The 18,186-nt window shown below is 44.1% G+C and overlaps 1 protein-coding gene across 3 annotated transcripts in view; it reads left to right on the forward strand.

Moving 5' to 3' along the window:
- Positions 1–18,186, forward strand: part of CDK14 (cyclin dependent kinase 14) — a 399,726-nt gene that overhangs the window by 51,698 nt on the left and 329,842 nt on the right. Inside the window, exon 1 of one of the 3 annotated variants that reach the window (XM_075827676.1) lies at positions 7,928–8,130. The exons of the other annotated variants lie outside the window; for them this stretch is intronic. The gene's annotated coding sequence lies outside the window, so the exon portion shown is untranslated. Of the gene's footprint in view, positions 1–7,927; positions 8,131–18,186 lie in introns of those variants that run through there. 3 annotated transcript variants of the gene reach the window in all.

Genomic DNA, 18,186 nt, shown 5'->3' on the forward strand with positions numbered 1-18,186 from the left:
TGTGCTACCGTACAGGCCTTTTGCACGCAGCATTTCTGTAACGATGGCGGCATGTGCTGCTTCTGCCCCGCTGCCGGCAGTCCTGCTCACCGCCTCTCTGCACGCATGTCCCAAAGGGTATTCACAATCCTCCCCAATCGATCCCTGATGCTCTGTGCTTATTTCGTGTCTGAGCAACTTTGGTGCAACTTAGTTTGTTCTTGCGAAGGTTCCTGTCTCTATCCCGCTACCTGCTACCAGTCCGTATCCTGCTTCGGGCTACTAGTCTGTATCCTGCTACCAGTCCGTATCCTGCTTCGGGCTACTAGTCTGTATCCTGCTACCAGTCCGTATCCTGCTTCGGGCTACTAGTCTGTATCCTGCTACCAGTCCGTATCCTGCTTCGGGCTACTAGTCTGTATCCTGTTACCAGTCCGTATCCTGCTTCGGGCTACTAGTCTGTATCCTGCTACCAGTCCGTATACTGCTTCGGGCTACTAGTCTGTATCCTGCTACCAGTCCGTATACTGCTTCGGGCTACTAGTCTGTATCCTGTTACCAGTCCGTATCCTGCTTCAGGCTACTAGTCTGTATCCTGCTACCAGTCCGTATACTGCTTCGGGCTACTAGTCTGTATCCTGCTACCAGTCCGTATACTGCTTCGGGCTACTAGTCTGTATCCTGTTACCAGTCCGTATCCTGCTTCGGGCTACTAGTCTGTATCCTGCTACCAGACCGTATCCTGCTTCGGGCTACTAGTCTGTATCCTGCTACCAGACCGTATCCTGCTTCGGGCTACTAGTCTGTATCCTGCTACCAGTCCGTATACTGCTTCGGGCTACTAGTCTGTATCCTGCTACCAGTCCGTATACTGCTTCGGGCTACTAGTCTGTATCCTGTTACCAGTCCGTATCCTGCTTCGGGCTACTAGTCTGTATCCTGCTACCAGTCCGTATACTGCTTCGGGCTACTAGTCTGTTCCTGCTACCAGTCCGTATACTGCTTCGGGCTACTAGTCTGTATCCTGTTACCAGTCCGTATCCTGCTTCGGGCTACTAGTCTGTATCCTGCTACCAGTCCGTATACTGCTTCGGGCTACTAGTCTGTATCCTGCTACCAGTCCGTATACTGCTTCGGGCTACTAGTCTGTATCCTGTTACCAGTCCGTATCCTGCTTCGGGCTACTAGTCTGTATCCTGCTACCAGACCGTATCCTGCTTCGGGCTACTAGTCTGTATCCTGCTACCAGACCGTATCCTGCTTCGGGCTACTAGTCTGTATCCTGCTACCAGTCCGTATCCTGCTTCGGGCTACTAGTCTGTATCCTGCTACCAGTCCGTATACTGCTTCGGGCTACTAGTCTGTATCCTGTTACCAGTCCGTATCCTGCTTCGGGCTACTAGTCTGTATCCTGTTACCAGTCCGTATCCTGCTTCGGGCTACTAGTCTGTATCCTGTTACCAGTCCGTATCCTGCTTCGGGCTACTAGTCTGTATCCTGTTACCAGTCCGTATCCTGCTTCGGGCTACTAGTCTGTATCCTGTTACCAGTCCGTATCCTGCTTCGGGCTACTAGTCTGTATCCTGCTACCAGACCGTATCCTGCTTCGGGCTACTAGTCTGTATCCTGCTACCAGTCCGTATCCTGCTTCGGGCTACTAGTCTGTATCCTGTTACCAGTCCGTATCCTGCTTCGGGCTACTAGTCTGTATCCTGCTACCAGACCGTATCCTGCTTCGGGCTACTAGTCTGTATCCTGTTACCAGTCCGTATCCTGCTTCGGGCTACTAGTCTGTATCCTGCTACCAGACCGTATCCTGCTTCGGGCTACTAGTCTGTATCCTGCTACCAGTCCGTATACTGCTTCGGGCTACTAGTCTGTATCCTGCTACCAGTCCGTATACTGCTTCGGGCTACTAGTCTGTATCCTGCTACCAGTCCGCATTCTGATACCTGCTGCCAGTCTTTTTATTTTAAGTCACAATAAAATATTTAGCAGTAATCCTTTATTTTTATTTTTTTGAGGAATTGCATAAAAAAAAATTCACAGCCAGAATTACGGCTACACAATTTACTAATTGTAAGAAGCTGTAATACTGCACCCATAGACTACTAAGGGGTCATACTATACCTTGATTAGCCTCTGATTTCATAGCGAGGCATAAAGAGGTAATTTTTTTATTCTGTTAAATTTGCCCATTTTTTTTTTTTTTTACAGGAAGCCTTTTAATAACCATTCTTTTTTTTTTTTTCCTACGGTTCCTATGTGTATCCGTTTACATCCATTTGTTTAACAGTTTTTCTGTCTTTTTTTTGTTATTAATGTTTTTAGTTTATTGACGAAAAAAATATGGATATCAAACAAGATTGTGTAGCATCCTGTTGCAATAGGTTTCTATTGTAAAAAAGCAAAAATGGTTCCTTCAGGATCCTGTCGTTCAACAGGACAGAAAATTTAGAGACTCAGTTTTTCTGTCCTGTTATGGCCAAACGTGATGTGAACAGGCCCTAATACGGTGCAGTATGGATGCACCATTGTACATAGCCGCCGTGCCTTCTTTGTGAGGCTTTAGGTTGGCCATACACAATAGATGTATGTCGGCAGAACCCACCGATTTTCAGCGGGACTGGCCAACTATTTGTTTATTGCGGCGTCCCGAGAAGGATCGGGCATGTTCAACATGCTCGATCATTTTGTTCATTATTGGAAAACCACTTTCTCCGTGAGAACATTGGTTGAGCCGAGCATGCATGTGAATGGGGGAGTCGGGAGCGATAGCCATCGGCCAAACGAGCGATCAACCATATGCTATCTCAGGATCCAATGCATGATGGAAACCAACAGTGCCCTATAGAATGCATTGATTTTAATGGATTCCATCCGGTCCTCGTTATGGTTTTTGTCAATTTTCCGGACATAATAGCGCAGTGCCCGCCGAAAACAATGGAATCTGTGACGGAGCCTCAAATACAGGTGTGAACAGGGCCTTCGTTTATTAACGCAGAACCTCCCTGGTAATGTAAGATGCTGCAGAGAAGTTGGCAGGGTAGACATATTTAGTTCAGTACAAACTCTTCAGTTATTCCACGTATGTTATCCAGCTCACCAGGTCAGGACCTTGTATATATTAAAGTCAATAGGAAAAATCCCCTCCCCCACCCCTCACACACACACAAAACATGTTGCCGTACAAAAAATGCTGTAAAATAATTACAAAAAGTCTGAAAAATTACAATTCACTAGCAGAAAAACGTAATCCCGATTTTTTTATTTTTTTTTTTTTTTTTTTTTTTTTTTTTTTTTTAGATGTTTTTTTTAGCCAGTGCCCTGATGGAAGAGGACTATCTGTTGGTTAGAATAATAACCCTTTAATGTTTATATGGGACACCTATACATTATACATATATACACATAGATTTCTATTATGTTCTCTTCGTAGCATATAAGGCTATGTTCACACGCATAATTAAAAACGCCTGAAAGTTACGGAGCTGCTTTCAAGGGAAAACAGCCAGATTTAAAGTGTTTTTGAAGCAGAAATTTTTTTTTGAGGCTTATTTTTGTAATTTATTTTACGTTTTTGGAGCGGTTTTACAAAGTGACATTCACTGTTATTTAAAACCGTGGTGTAAAAAAACGCCCCGTCTGAACAAAACGCCATTTTTCACATTGATTGAATTGGGAAGCTGTTGATCAGCGTTTCACTAGCGTTTTTCAAAGCTTATTTTGAGGCGTTTACGCCCCAAGATACGCCTGAAAACTCCTCGTATAAACATACCCTAAGGGTATGTTCACACGAGGGCGTCCGTTACGGCTGAAATTACGGGGATGTTTCAGCCTGAAAACATCACCGTAATTTCAGCCGTAACGGCATGTGCAGGCGCTTGAACGCTGCGTCCATTACGGATGTAATTGGCGCTGCTATTCATTGGAGTCCATGAATAACGGCTCCAATTACGGCCAAAGAAGTGACAGGTAACTTCTTTGACGCGGGCGTCTATTTACGCGCCGTCATTTGACAGCGGCGCGTAAATATACGCCTCGTGTGAACAGACAAACGTCTGCCCATTGCTTTCAATGGGCAGATGTTTGTCAGCGCTATTGAGGCGCTATTTTCAGACGTAATTCGGGGCAAAAACGCCCGAATTACGTCCGTAAATAGGCAGTGTGAACATACCCTTATAGTTATTTTTTCCGTTGGGGCTATTAAAGTTTCTTCTCCAGACAGACCGGTCATTAATTAACATTGCGAGTCCGGTTCTGAGGCCAGATAGAGTTGCCTTCAATTAAAGTAAACTCTTTGGATAATCCCACACCTGTTGCAGCTGCCTTTCCCCGATGTGATGTATATTAATAGGATTTATGTGCTGATAGACATCTCTGCAGCATGTAAAGCAGAAGAGATCCTCCACTAAGATGAATAATCCCCGCAGTACTTAAGATCTATTTACTGGAGAGGGTTTGTGCTAAGAATGGTTTCATGGTCATCAGTCTTTCTTAGGATTCGCTGTTTAATGTCGGCCAACTGTGGGAAATCCGATGGTTGGGGAGATAAAAGGATTCCGTATCTGTAACAAGTAGAGAGGCGAAAAAAAATGCTTTTATTAAAATTATTTGTTTCCAAAGGAAAAATTTAATTTAAATATCCTTTTACATGTAAAATCGATTTAAAGTGTAAGTTCACATTTAAAACGCCAACGCGGGGTCTGATATGTAATGCAGGTGTTTACAAAGTTACTCAATTTATTAGATCATTTTTATTTTTTTATATAAACTATGAAATGATGTTTAAAGGTTGACCTATGCCTCAAAGGGGCTTTATCAGGACTTCTATCTGAGGGCAACATAGCATAGAGGGGTAGACGCTGAGCTCGGGGATATATAGGTTTTTTTGGGTTTTTTTTTTTTATGCTTTGATTCAGTATTTTTCATGCAAAAAGCTGTTCAAACTGCTGGCAGGAATCCTAAAACCTGTTATTACTGCTTCCCCGCAGTATAGGTCATCGATATCAGATCAGTGGGGTCCGACTCTTGACACCTCTACCGATCAGCTGATTGAAGGGGTCCGGGGTACTCTAGCAAGAGCTGTGCCTCTTTCATTTCTTACTAGGCACAGTGCCATACATGTGGTATTGGCTGTGCCCAGTATTGCAGCTCTGAGTTGCAGTACCAGGCACAGCCTTGACTGGACATACAATGGCAAATAATGAGGGAGCGCAGCTCTTGCTGATCGATGATGGTGCCGGGAGTCGGGCGCCCACCGATCTGTTATTGGTGACCTATCCGAACTATAGGTTATCCATATCCGAGTCCCGGAAAACTCCTTTTAACCTATTCTTCTGTAGAGTTGATCCAGAGGAAGGCAGCATAACCCCTATGAGGCAGTTGTCAATTATCCTCATGGGAAGAAAAAAATATTCCTTTCCTTCTAAATATAGCAAGAAGACTAAATCCCTGGATCTATCACCCAAACAATCTAATACCGATGCCATATACTGTTACATCTTTCCAGGGGGGCTCCGAACTCCTTTTATTGAATCCTGACTTCATATGCCCTAAGGGTGGAATTACAACGGCCGTGTGAACGTCCACATTGAATTATATAGGTCCGTGTGACGGCCGTTGTTTCAACGGCCGTCACACGGACGTTTAACGCGTTTGTGTGAATAAGGCCTAAGCATGCGTTTGTTTGTTGTTTTGGTAGGTAAACGCTCACGTCTCTCAATGGGAGTTAATCAACCCAAAAAAAAAAACGCATTTAAAATCTCAACAAAAACGCATCATGTGTGAACCCAGTTCACACGTAGTTTGTCGAGTTTTTTGACGTGGAAACTGCGCTGAAAAAAAGCCAAGAAACGGCCGAATATGCCTCCCATTGATTTCAATGGGAGACGGAGGCGTTTTTTTCCCGCGAGCGGAAAAACCAGCTTGGGGGAAAAAGAACGGACATGCCCTATCTTCGGGCGTTTACACCTCTGACCTCCCAATGACATCAATAGGAGGCAGAGAAAGTGTATTTCGCTGTGTTTTTATGCCCGCGGCGCTCAATGGCAGCGGGTGAAAAATGCAGCGAAAATCGGCGTGCAGGCAGAGGAAAATCTGCCTCAAAATTCAAAACTGAATTTTTGACGCAGATTTTCTGCCTGCAAAAAAACTCTGTGTGAACCCAGCCTAAGGGTCCAGACTTAGGTCCAGACACGGACCAATTATCGGGATAACAAGCGCCCACAGAACGCTCGTTCCTGATTTATTGCCCGGTTATCAGCAAACGCTCGTTCATCAGCTGATTGTATCGTTTCTGCAGCCAAAAAATATTATTGTTGTCGGCGGCACATCTAACCAATTATAGCTTCTTGTGAAAGGAGCAAACAAGTGCCGATCAACGATCTGTCTTATTGATCGGTGCTCGTTGTTATGGCCAAAATGGGCCGGTGTAAGGGTATGTTCACACGTGCACGTCCGTTACGGCTGAAGTTATGGAGATGTTTTCAGGAGAAAACAGTGCTGAATTTTAGACGTAATTGCTCGTCCTCGCGTTTTTCGAGGCGGCAATTACGGACGTAATTGGAGCTGTTTTTCAATGAAGCCAATGAAAAACTGCTCCAATTACGTTTCAAGGAGTGACATGCACTTCTATGACGCGGGCGTCTTTTTACGTGCCGTCTTTTGACAGTGGTGCATAAAAAAACAGCCGGTGTGCACCGAACATCGTAAGCCCATTGATTTCAATAGGCAGATGTTTGCCGGCCCTTTGGTGCCGTATTTTCGGACGTAATTCGAGGCGTAAGACACCCGAATTACGTCCGTAAATAGGGAGTGTGAACATACCCTTAGGGTATGTTCACACGATTAACAAAATACGTCTGAAAATACGGAGCTGGTTTCAAGGGAAAACCGCCCCTGATTGTCAGACTTTTTTTTGAGCAACTCGCGTATTTCGCTGCGTTTTTTACGGCCGTTTTTGGAGCTGTTTTCACTGGAGTCTATGAGAAAACGGCTCCAAAAACGTCCCAAGAAGTGTCCTGCATTTCGTTTGACGAGCCGTCATTTTACGCGCCGTATTTTGACAGCGACGCCTAAAATGACAGCTCGTCTGCACAAAAAATCGTAAGACCCATTGCAAGCAATGGGAAGATGTTTGCCGACTTATTGGAGCCGTCTTTTCAGGCGTAATTCGAAGCGTAAAACGCCTCCATTACGCCTGAAAATTGGTTGTGTGCACATAAGAGGACTCTAACTTTCAAAGCCCTGAGATTATGTAACTTCATTTCTTTCTAACGACACTAATTGCTTTCCTGCTGAGCATGGGAAGAAAAGCTATAATGTTTCCTGATAATTTGCACCCTCCTGATTAAACGAATTATTAATTTAGATTGTGTTCTCTCCCCGTAACAATACAGTTTGCACTTTAGACCTCGGCCTTATGATCTGCCATCAGTATAGAGCATTTCCTCCTAAAACGATCACCTGTAGCTATAAATCCTCAGGTTGTCCTCTTCTGTTAACTATGGCATGACTGGGCATAAAACAGTTCTGCCACCTCCGACATGAATTCTCATCATACTTTCCCAGACTCCTGAATGGTGAACCTGCAGAGTTATCCAATTTAATGTACATGCTGCATTAATAAGCCGTTGAGGAAAGCTTCTTAAAGTGGCTGCCACCATGTCCACCCCCCCCCTATTTATAAAAAGCCAAGTGTATTGTATACTGTCACACTGTATATACATCTCCTGCCTGCTTTATTACTGCAGGCACCAGAGTACTGGCTAATTCCTTGCTACTCCATAGGCAGGTCCATCCTTTGCTCTTTTTGCAAAAACATCCGTGTACTTTAAGGTGTCCGTGGAGGGGAGTATTAGGTAATGGACTATTATTTTGTCAGTGCTCATCTAGGCGTGATGCCGGGGTATCCTAAGAGAATAGAATCTGCCTGTTGAGATTTCCCTGCTCGCTGCCTGTGATTCCCCCTCTCTCTCTGCGCTCTGTAGTACGTCCTTCCCATTCCAGCTCGCTCCAGCAGTAACATGTTGTGAATTCATTTGCTGAATGACACCGGCCTGGCTGCAATCGGCGTGCCCTGCTGGCGACCAGAGCGAGACGTGTCGAGGAGTTGCAGATGAAACAGCCAGTTAAGAGCGCGGCACAACGGTGAGTCCGTATTTATTAGGGTGCAAATCTATCTGCGTCTCCTGACCTAAGAGTACACACCCCGCTCCTATAGTGCCAGGATCCAAGAGATCACACTCCTTACCCGTATCGCACAGCCGCTGCCTGGCAAGCCTTATTGTCAATTATTCAAAGCAGAATAGTCAGCGTGATACATTTCCCATAGGACTACACCTCACGGAAGCCTCCTTATGTAGAATCTGCTGTAAGATGAGAAAATAACACCCATTTCTTCGTCTTCTCGCATACATCTAGTGATAGTCTCCGTTTTTTCTTGAGTGCACCGCTCAGAATGATCGCCCTATGGGAAAAGTAAGTGGACGTAAGAGACCACTTTAATTTCCGTGACCCAAGCTGGTAACTAGGATTGTATGCAGGAGAAGATGGGAATGATGCCCTTAATCATGACCAGGATGGGTCTTGTAAAACTGAATGTTCATGAATTACTGCTTTTAAGTATAGCCTCCGAATATTTTTTTTCATTATATTCAGTTGCCTATATGGGATTTATATAGTGTTTTAAGATACATACACATGGGAATTGGTGTTGATCAAGCAGCCCGACGTTAAGATATAGTGTAGGGTAGCTCAAGTGGGGGGAGGCATCAGTGTGGTCAGACATAATAACTCTTTTTAAATGGATTTACAAAGGGTTAAAAGATCATCAGATTGGGGATTTTTCTAATGTACCTCAAGGGATGCTTCATATTAAGAAACTAACTTTGAGACCTGATTCACACGAGCGCTGCGCATCTCTGACATGAAAACCTGCCGTGCTCAGCGCTGCGGGACACGATGTCACGCATCCCGCCATAGTTGTCTATGGAGGGATGCGTAATGCGCGAAAAGAACGGACATGTCCTATTTTCGCACTGACCCTTCACACGGTCCGTTGAAAAAAAACGGCTGTATGAACGGCCCCATTGAATAAGATAGGTCCGTGGGACGACCGCTGTTTTAATGGCCGTCCCACGGACGTTTAACACGTTCGTGTGAATCAGGCCTAAGGCTGAGCTTTGTAGCCTGGGGGTCAGTGGCCAAAATTGAAAATTTTTGAAGACTCCCAAAAAAATTCAAAAATCCAGATGTGCAATATATTAGGGAGCCTCACCCCACAATTTTTTATAGGCTTGGAATAATGTAGCATTGTGGGATACTTGGTCATTGGATCATCGTTTATAAGGTTCTAGCACAGTAAAAGTTGGGGAGCGCTGGAGATCAGTCCTAGGGGCACAACTTCTGGCATCAATGACATCTGAACCACCACCCTGCGACGTGGCAACTTCTGGTGCTGCAGCTTATTCTGGGTCCAGAGGTTTGAACCAAGAAATATGCAAATAGAATCTTAATGTAATACTTCTATGGTGGTGGCTGTTTATGGGAGCAAAGGAATAACACCTTGTTAGATTGTCTTAAGATGTCCAGTATCCTGGGCCAGTATGAAGGAGCTCCCAAGCTTGGGGGGGGGGGGATCATTTACTGTGGGTTATTCCTAATCTATAGGACACCAGATATTAGGTTGTTTTTTTTTTTACAATTCTGTCTTAAAGGCTTGATAAACCTAAAACCCATGGCCATTTGTGATGGTAAACCAAAAATCCATGTTTTAGACTCCTAAAGGGAAAGTGCACCCATAACTGATTTTCTGACATCTATGACTAGTCAGAGGATCACATTGGAGGAGAACATGATCTCAGACCTCTGCTGATTTCCAAAACTATGGAGTATCCAAACCCCTTTAAAACTCCTCAAAGCTTCTCATCATTGGAAATCTCAGATACAACATTGTAAGGGTAGCTCCATTCATTGAAAAAAAATGTGTGATTCAGGTACTCTATAGAGCTCTGCAGCTCCTTACGTACTATGGATGGTGGTGGTCCGAGCCCTTAGTGGGGGAGGAATCATTGGAGCATTGATGGGGTTGTCTGGTTTAGAGAAAACCTTTCCATATAGCCTTTTAGGGAATTCTAAGTTAATAGAGGGGGGTCCTCTGTTCAGGAACCACATCTTTTGGCGAGAGTGGAGAGAGCGGTTAGGCTGGATTCACACGAGCATGTTCGGTCCGTAAAGGATGGAACGTATTTCGGCCGCAAGTCCCGGACCGAACACAGTGCAGGGAGCCGGGCTCCGAGCATCATAGTTATGTACGACGCTAGGAGTCCCTGCCTTGCTGCAGGACAACTGTCCCGTACTGTAATCCTGTTTTCAGTAAGGGACAGTAGTTCCATGGAGAGGCAGGGACTCCTAGCGTCGTACATTACTATGATGCTAGGAGCCCGGCTCCCTGCAGTGTGTTCGGTCCGGTACTTGCGGCCGAAATACGTCCGTCAATTACGGACCGAACATGCTCTTGTGAATCCAGCCTTACAAAGAGCGTCTCTCTCTCTGGAGGTCGTGTCCTTTCCAGCATTACACAGACAACCCATTGATTTGAATGGGCATTCTGTAATACTTCATTTCCCCTGTGGTGGCGCTTCAGGGAAACTGAACACTTACTGCTAGGTTTCCCTAAAGATTACAGCTGATCGCTGGAGGTCTCAACCGGGGGACACTTTGGACAATTCATATTTATAAAAAGGGTCTCTTGACAATAAGTAGATCACAAAAGGGAGGACACCTTTTTAATGTAAATATTTATCTGTTAAAAAATCAATAAATAAGCGGAAAATCACTTTCACCTTTTTGGTTTGGTTCACACTTAGTTGCAGTATTAGTTAAACGTTTCACTATTTTTGCCAGTCCGTCAGGGTTTTTTTTTTAAGGCAGAATAGCACCGCAACCCTGACACATCCCATTATCAGTTATTGGGTTCCACCAGAATTTGTCGGCATCAGACAGCAGTAAATCAGCCACATTTTGGCATTCATATTACAGTAATAATACCTGGACCTCCCACAATTCAACTGAACATAGATCCCCATAGAGCCCTATGGTAATCCAAGTTCAGTTGCGCCAGTCCCGCTGCTCCTTAGATGGCTCTCAGAAAAGATTCGGCTCATATACACATATATACACTTATCTATATATTTACATGTGTATGTGTGTGTGCACATCTATATATATATATATATATATATAGTAATTGTGGGACTTTTACGCTCCACCCTTGTCCATCAGGAACGCCTGTAGAACAGCAGGCATTACTTATTTGTGCTAATTTGCATTAGGCCCACCCCTTTTGAAGATTTAATTCGAGGAACTGTCTTGCGAAAAAATGGGACTGTTGACATCTACGGGAAAAGCAGTCCCCTAACATAATAGTAAAATAAACTCCACCATGGTAGGGCTTCTCCTTCAGTATCTATAGATCCACTTTGCTGCTTGCTTTAGTATTATTATGTTTACTATTTATAGGCCGCACGGGCGCATTAAATCAATGGCTGAATGATACACATCTGTTGCTGTATTGATCAGCTGAGTGCATTACACATCTTTTGATAAATCTGAATCTAGTGCCATTTCTAAAAGTGCCATTTTAATAAATGTGTACTAAACAAGGGCGCCATGTGCGCTGGCAGCGACCTCCAGCTATAACAAATAATTAAGAACTCCTCATAAGTAAAGATGGAATTTAATTATTCTCATGGATTTCCTTCAGGGACAGTGACCAAAATAATCTGTGTCAACAGGACGTGCTGTATCTGCCTCCGTCTTATGTGTGTTAGCTCTGGCTTTAAGGGAATAGGAAACGTTGCGCTCACATGGAATAATAGTGACGGTGTAATAAATCTAGAACTGCCGTCCCTGGCTTCACGTCCTCCTAACACCGTAAATTAATACCCTTTCTTAAATTTATTATCCTCTTCTATGTTTCAAAATACTCTAATATACAGTGTATATATTGCAAACACATGTATATATGTTGGGGAGCGGAGGCATTGATGGGGAATCTACTTAGGTGGTGTCGAGGCATGGACTGCACAAGACCTCTGAAGGTATCTTGTTGTATCTGGCACCAAGACGTTAGCAGCAGATGCTTTAAAGGGGTTGTCTGGGCATGGGGCAGTTTTTCATACTGATGACCTATCCACAGGATAGGTCATCAGTATATGATAGGTGGGGGACCGACATCCGGACCCCGCACGATCAGTTGTTCCGGCTGCCTCCGGGCAGCGGATGTTTTGCAGTGGCCGGTATCGGAAGCAGATGGCTCTGTACACTGTATAGTGGCCGTGCTGGGTTACTGCAGCACTGTCGCTATACTGTGACTGGAGCCACCTGCTTCCGGCACAACATCTGGTGACCGGAGGCAGTCGAAACAGCAGATCGGTGCGGGGTCCGGATATCGGACTCCCACCAATCATATACTGATGGCCTATCCTGTGGATAGGTCATCAGTATGAAAAACCCTGTTTTTCATACGGACCACCGGACTTGTTTTTCCAGCACAGATGATCGATCGGATTGGAATTTGGAGGCCAAATCATCACCTTGAACTCTTCATGTTCCTTTGTAATGTTGTAGCTGAACGGTATATACAGTACATAATGCTTATTTTTATTTTTTTGTCACTCTCACTATATTAAGACAAAATCTTGAAATATTGCTGTTTTCACATCGGCCACTGAAACCTCACAATAGGTGCCACTTCGTAAAAATGTTCAGTTTGTGCTGTGTACTCTAGGGCAGGGTCAGCAGTCTTCTCATTATCATCAGAGGGCAGGATTACATTGAAAAGTAATAACTGTTTTAAAACTGGAGGCAGATAACCAAGATTACACCATAGACAATAGGGGATCAGCTCTTCCTCCCCCTCCCTGCACAGTGGCATCCACATATGTTACAGAGCATGCTCACTACACTCCTCATATTGCCTGCTATAAAGAAAATTTCTGCAGCTACTGTTGCAGCATCTAGGGCAAGATGGCTGCACCTATAATCATAAAGAAAACATAATAAAAAAAATATGCAATCAGGAAATTTAACAGATTAAAATAAATCTGTATATATTTTTAATTGGTAAAATAAATAAGGTGATATATTTTACCTTTTTAAAGGGGTTGTTTAATTTCAGATTACACCGGGAGTCAGGCTGGCCAGGACCAGAGGGTCTTCTGGCTCTGACATGACGATGGAGCCTCGCCACAAAACCCATTTAAATGGAGTACCGTAACGTTACATATTTATGCTGAGGAAATGGTTATGGCCAGGGGCGTAACTATAGGGCTACAGTGGTTGCAGGATCACATACGCCCTGGAGCCCGATAGGCACGGAGGAACCTTTTAGGGTCCATGAGAAGACCTGTACTATAAGGCTGGGTTTTCACGCCACTTTCGAAACCATTTTTTAAGCGATTTATGGCAAAACTGCATAATTTTGCCTCTGGTATCGGCTTATCTCCCCTGAGAACAAAAGGATCGGGAATGTTGAAATCCAACTACCTGATCCTTCTCTCCCAAGACCACTGCCATCAAGGGAGAGTCTACAGGCCCCCATAGATGAATGTCAGCCGCACCTGCCGACCATTTAATGTCTAACATATATGGCCACCTTTTGGTTGTAAAGCTCAATCACACAACATGTATAAAGCATAGATATTAAACGGTGTGTCCACTGGTATCATCTATATAACCATTTGAGCATCTTTTGTAAATGCATTGCTTTCGTGTATCTTGCACTGAACCTGTCCTAGTCTGTATTAGCGCCAAGAGCTGCATTCTGCAGACTGTTAGGATATGCTGGGAGTTGTAGTTTCTTGGCAGCTGGAGATCCACAAGTTGCGAACCCCTGCTATAACCTCTATAGAGATTAGTTCTCTACGACAACTACATTTATAAAATGGTAGACTCTTTTTATAATTTTTTTAATATTTGGTGGAGTAGTCCAAAGCAAACAAATTACACTCCTCTTAAGCGAGTTATTGTAAATGCAATTTGGCATATATGAATTATTTTAATGGAGTTTTCTACTTTGGATAATACCTTTTTGTTAAGAGTCCCCCGATGATAAGCTGATCACAGGATCTCCAGCTGTGGAGGAGGCTGGCAGCAAGTGTATTCCCCTGCAGTGCCACCACAGGGGAAACAAAGTATTACACAATTCCCTTAGAAATCAACTGCCTGTCCATGTAATGCACAGATATGCCAGGTCCGCCAGAGCAGAAGAAGCTCTTTGTTGGCCTCTGTCCACTCTGGCTAATAGATGAGGATCCTGAATCCCTCTATGAAGTCAGAATACACTAATAGGGTATTTGAAAATGGGTTTTCTATACCAGACACCTCCTTGTAACCTTACTTGCACCATGTTCTTCTTACTGACACTATAATATGTGATTCCCCCCCCCCCCATTGTGTTTTTAGTTCTAGGTCATCCACATTTACTGCTCTGGTTTTGACATGGCAGTGTAGAGAGTTTTACCGCAGTGTCTTGCTTGGAAATGGTGTCTTCATTAATCACATCCAGACCTTACGAGCTTCTGACACCGTCTGTGAACAATGTACTGAAATTGCTGTTTTGATCTGAAGGAGGCATGACATAAAAGTGACACTGGATGCACCAGATTAATGGAATAATTCCCTGTGACCCCTGATGTGAACTGAGCTTGTGTCTGGTCCCTTATTTTCCCGTTTTTTCTTTTGCCTTTTTTTTTTTTTGGTGCTTTTGTCAGAAACAAATTGTACCTTTTCAGGTTTTCCTGCCGTGTTAGTTCAGAGGTTTGTCTGACATTAGCACAGACCTTCAGCCAGAAATCATACAGTGTTATAGGAAGCTGAGATCTGGGCTGCTGTATAGGGGTCCTTGCACTGAAGGACAGATTTAGCTGTTTCTGTGTCTACCTGTGGTGCAGAGATTTTCTTCTTCTTTTTTTTTTTGCTTGCTTTTATTTTATTAGCTAAAGGGGTCGGCGATAATAAAAACTATTTTTGTTTATTTTTCTTTTCTGAAATGAATACACTTTCTTTTACAAACCTGCACAGATCGCCGGTTTCCAGTCAATGAAGTTTGTAGAGGCCGTTCTTGTGGTGCCGCGACCACACCGGCTCCAGGGGGGAAGGTGCTCCCCCCCTCCTTTGTGTGTCCATGACGCGGATGAAGGGGCTGGCTGTTTGGCTGCATTCATCAGCTAAGCCAGCCCCCCTTCTCTGAATCAGTTGTGACCCCTTTAAGAAAAAGTAACGGGTGACTACCTTCTTACCACCATAACATTAAGGTATTCCCAATCATTTATTACGAAGCAGCTGAAGCCCTCGTGTGAGCGCTCAGCCGCTTCGTGTTTGTTCGGCTTTTTGCGGAATGCCGATGTATCGGGCTCATAGACTTTCTATTGAGTCTGTAAACTATACATTTATTTACGGAAAAAGCCGAACAGAAACGAAGCGACTGAGCGCTCACACGAGGGCTTCAGCTGCTTCGTTCTAGCGATTGGTGGGGGTCTCCGTGCTCGGACCCCCACCAATCCAAACTTCTGACATGTCATTGTGACATGTCAGAAGTTTGTCAAACGTTTAGCTACACTTTAATGTTACTGAGTGATCTGCTTTTTTTAATTTTATTTTTATTTGCTGTTTCTGAACGCACCGAAAACAAACAAATTTTGTCTGATTTAAATCAAGGACTTGTGTGCAAACAAAATAAACTGTCCATAGATGTTTTTGCAAAGAATATGACCAGAAAGGAAGATTATTAATGGTAATTCCTAGTTCTGTGGTACTGTACGTGCAATGGAAACCCATCTTTTACAATTTTGATTGATCATTACGTGATTGTTACGTTAATATACAGGGTCATAATGGTGCGATGTACTTTTTTTAGGGTAATTTGCCTCAGTAAGGCTTCATTCACATCTGCGTCAGGGCTCCGTTCAGGGGTTCTGTCGGACCTTTCCGTCAGGGGAACACATGAAGGGAACCCTGACTGAAACAAACGGAAACCATAGGTTTCCGTTTGCATCACCATTGATTTCGATGGTGACGGATCAGGTGCAAATGGTTTCCGTTTGGCACCGTTGTGTAAGGGTTCACTGCCCCCTGTACATAGTGCCACACTTGCCTGTCTCTGTTCCCACGCTGTCCTCTCCTCCAGTGATGCAGGCCTGGTCTCTTCTGGTCTTCAGCGGAATGGCGCAGGCGGTGCGATGACGTAATCTCACCGCATGCATAGAAAATAAAATGTGCCAACCAGTATTCACAGTCCGCTAAAAAAACGTCTGTCACATGTTTTTCAGTGTCGAGTGAATAAAGGCCGGAGAGCTGCAGTGTAAAGTATAGGGGAGGGACAGGGAATGAACAACAACCTGAACTTCTGAAAACAACATTTTGGGACTTTTTAGTAGACCATATCTCTGAGAACAAGAGAAGTAGTGAAGAAAATAAATGACCTATCTTGTTTCTATTCTCTATAACTGGATCTGATGATCTTTGTCTGTGACATGTCAGTCAAATTATTCTCATTATAAATGGGTTGTCCGGGATTGCAAAAAATTGTTATCTAGAAAAACCGCCACTCTGTTCTGTTTTGTGTCGGGTATTGCAGCTCATCTGAATTGAAGTACTGTAAATGGAATTGAGCTGCAATACCAGATGCAGCCTATGGACAAGAGTGGCGCTGTTACGAAAAAAAAAAAAAGGCTGACTTTTTGTTTTTTTAAATCCTGTACTACTCCTTTATAATGAAAACTGATGCAAAGGGAGAACATAAGAAGAGGCGCGTCCATCCGTTTCCACTAATAAGGATATTCTGTGCACTCATTGCTAAGCAACAGGATAAAAGTATGAAAATAGGACAAATTCAATCGAGTAACTGCATGGTTTCACTATGCTAATATTCATTTTTCCAACTTAAGCCGGTAGACATATTAACCAATTATTTATGATAGCGGCTCATGCATTAATATATATATTTGATACTGCAGACGTTACACAGCATCTAAAAGGCCAAAAATCAAAAGAGAAAACATCTAGTACAAACTCGTTCCCATACAATGATCTAATATAAGGGATTGGATTGACAGACCCCAGAGCCGGCATGAAGATATATGTGGGCCCCCTGTGTATCCCACTTACAGCTTGGCAAGCATAGAGCATGATTATGTGGATTGTCCTGGGCTCCCAAGCCCAGTGGACCCTGGCATTTGCCCAGGCTAGCCTGGTGCTGATGCCAGCACAAGACCGTCAACCTTGTTACCTGTGAGCACCATGCCATACTCTGACCTTTTTAAAGGGGTTGTCCTGTCCCAAATAAATGATCACCAATCCTCAGAATAGGCCATCAATATGTGATCAGTCGGGGTCCGACTTCCGGCACCCCCGCCGATCAGCTGTTTAGAAGGGGCCGCAGTGCTCGTGCGAGCGTTGCTTCCCTGTCGTTTCCCTTACTGCTCACACTGTGAATCGCCGACACACTTGTAGCAGTGCTTCACATTATTACAGCCTTCTCCCATTCACTACACTGCGGCCCCTTCAAAACAGCTGCTCGGTGGGGGCGCCAGGAGTCTGACCCCGACCGATCACATATTGATAGCCTATCTGGAGGATCGCGTAAAAGGAAATAAGCACTGGTTCAGACAATAATGTCAAAAAGTAGAAAATTGTGTGTGTTATATTTTTTTCAATGTCAATTGACAGAAAACAAATGCAATAAAATTGCCAGATGTGAATAAAATTTTTCACCCATCTGAAGGTTAGAGTCCTGGAAATGTCCTGGTTAGAGTTCCTTCACAGTCTTCTCAGTTTGATCCAGGGCTTTCGCCGATAGCAGAGACACCATGCATGGAGGATTGGCGTCTGACCACACTTGTGCACAACACCGGCAGATGTTTGTAGGCGTTCACCCCTCGTATTTTCAGCCGTTTTTCGGGCCGTTTACGGACGAAAAACTGCTGAAAATAAGCCGTGTGAACATACCCTACTCGTTTCCACTTTCTTATTTCTCTTAGAGGACCTGTCTCTGTCCTACAAAGTGAGTTAGGAGTCTCGCCTAATAGCCGCTGTGTCTGAGTCCAGTGGGGTTTGTCCTGCACTTGGTGGTCCCCCCATTGCTGAGCTATGGATTCCTCTTTATTTGGCAACTTATATGGAAATGAGCCGCTGGCTAGCCAA

This window comes from Rhinoderma darwinii, chromosome 5, assembly GCF_050947455.1.
Source record: "Rhinoderma darwinii isolate aRhiDar2 chromosome 5, aRhiDar2.hap1, whole genome shotgun sequence".
NCBI classification, from domain to species: Eukaryota; Metazoa; Chordata; class Amphibia; order Anura; family Rhinodermatidae; genus Rhinoderma; species Rhinoderma darwinii.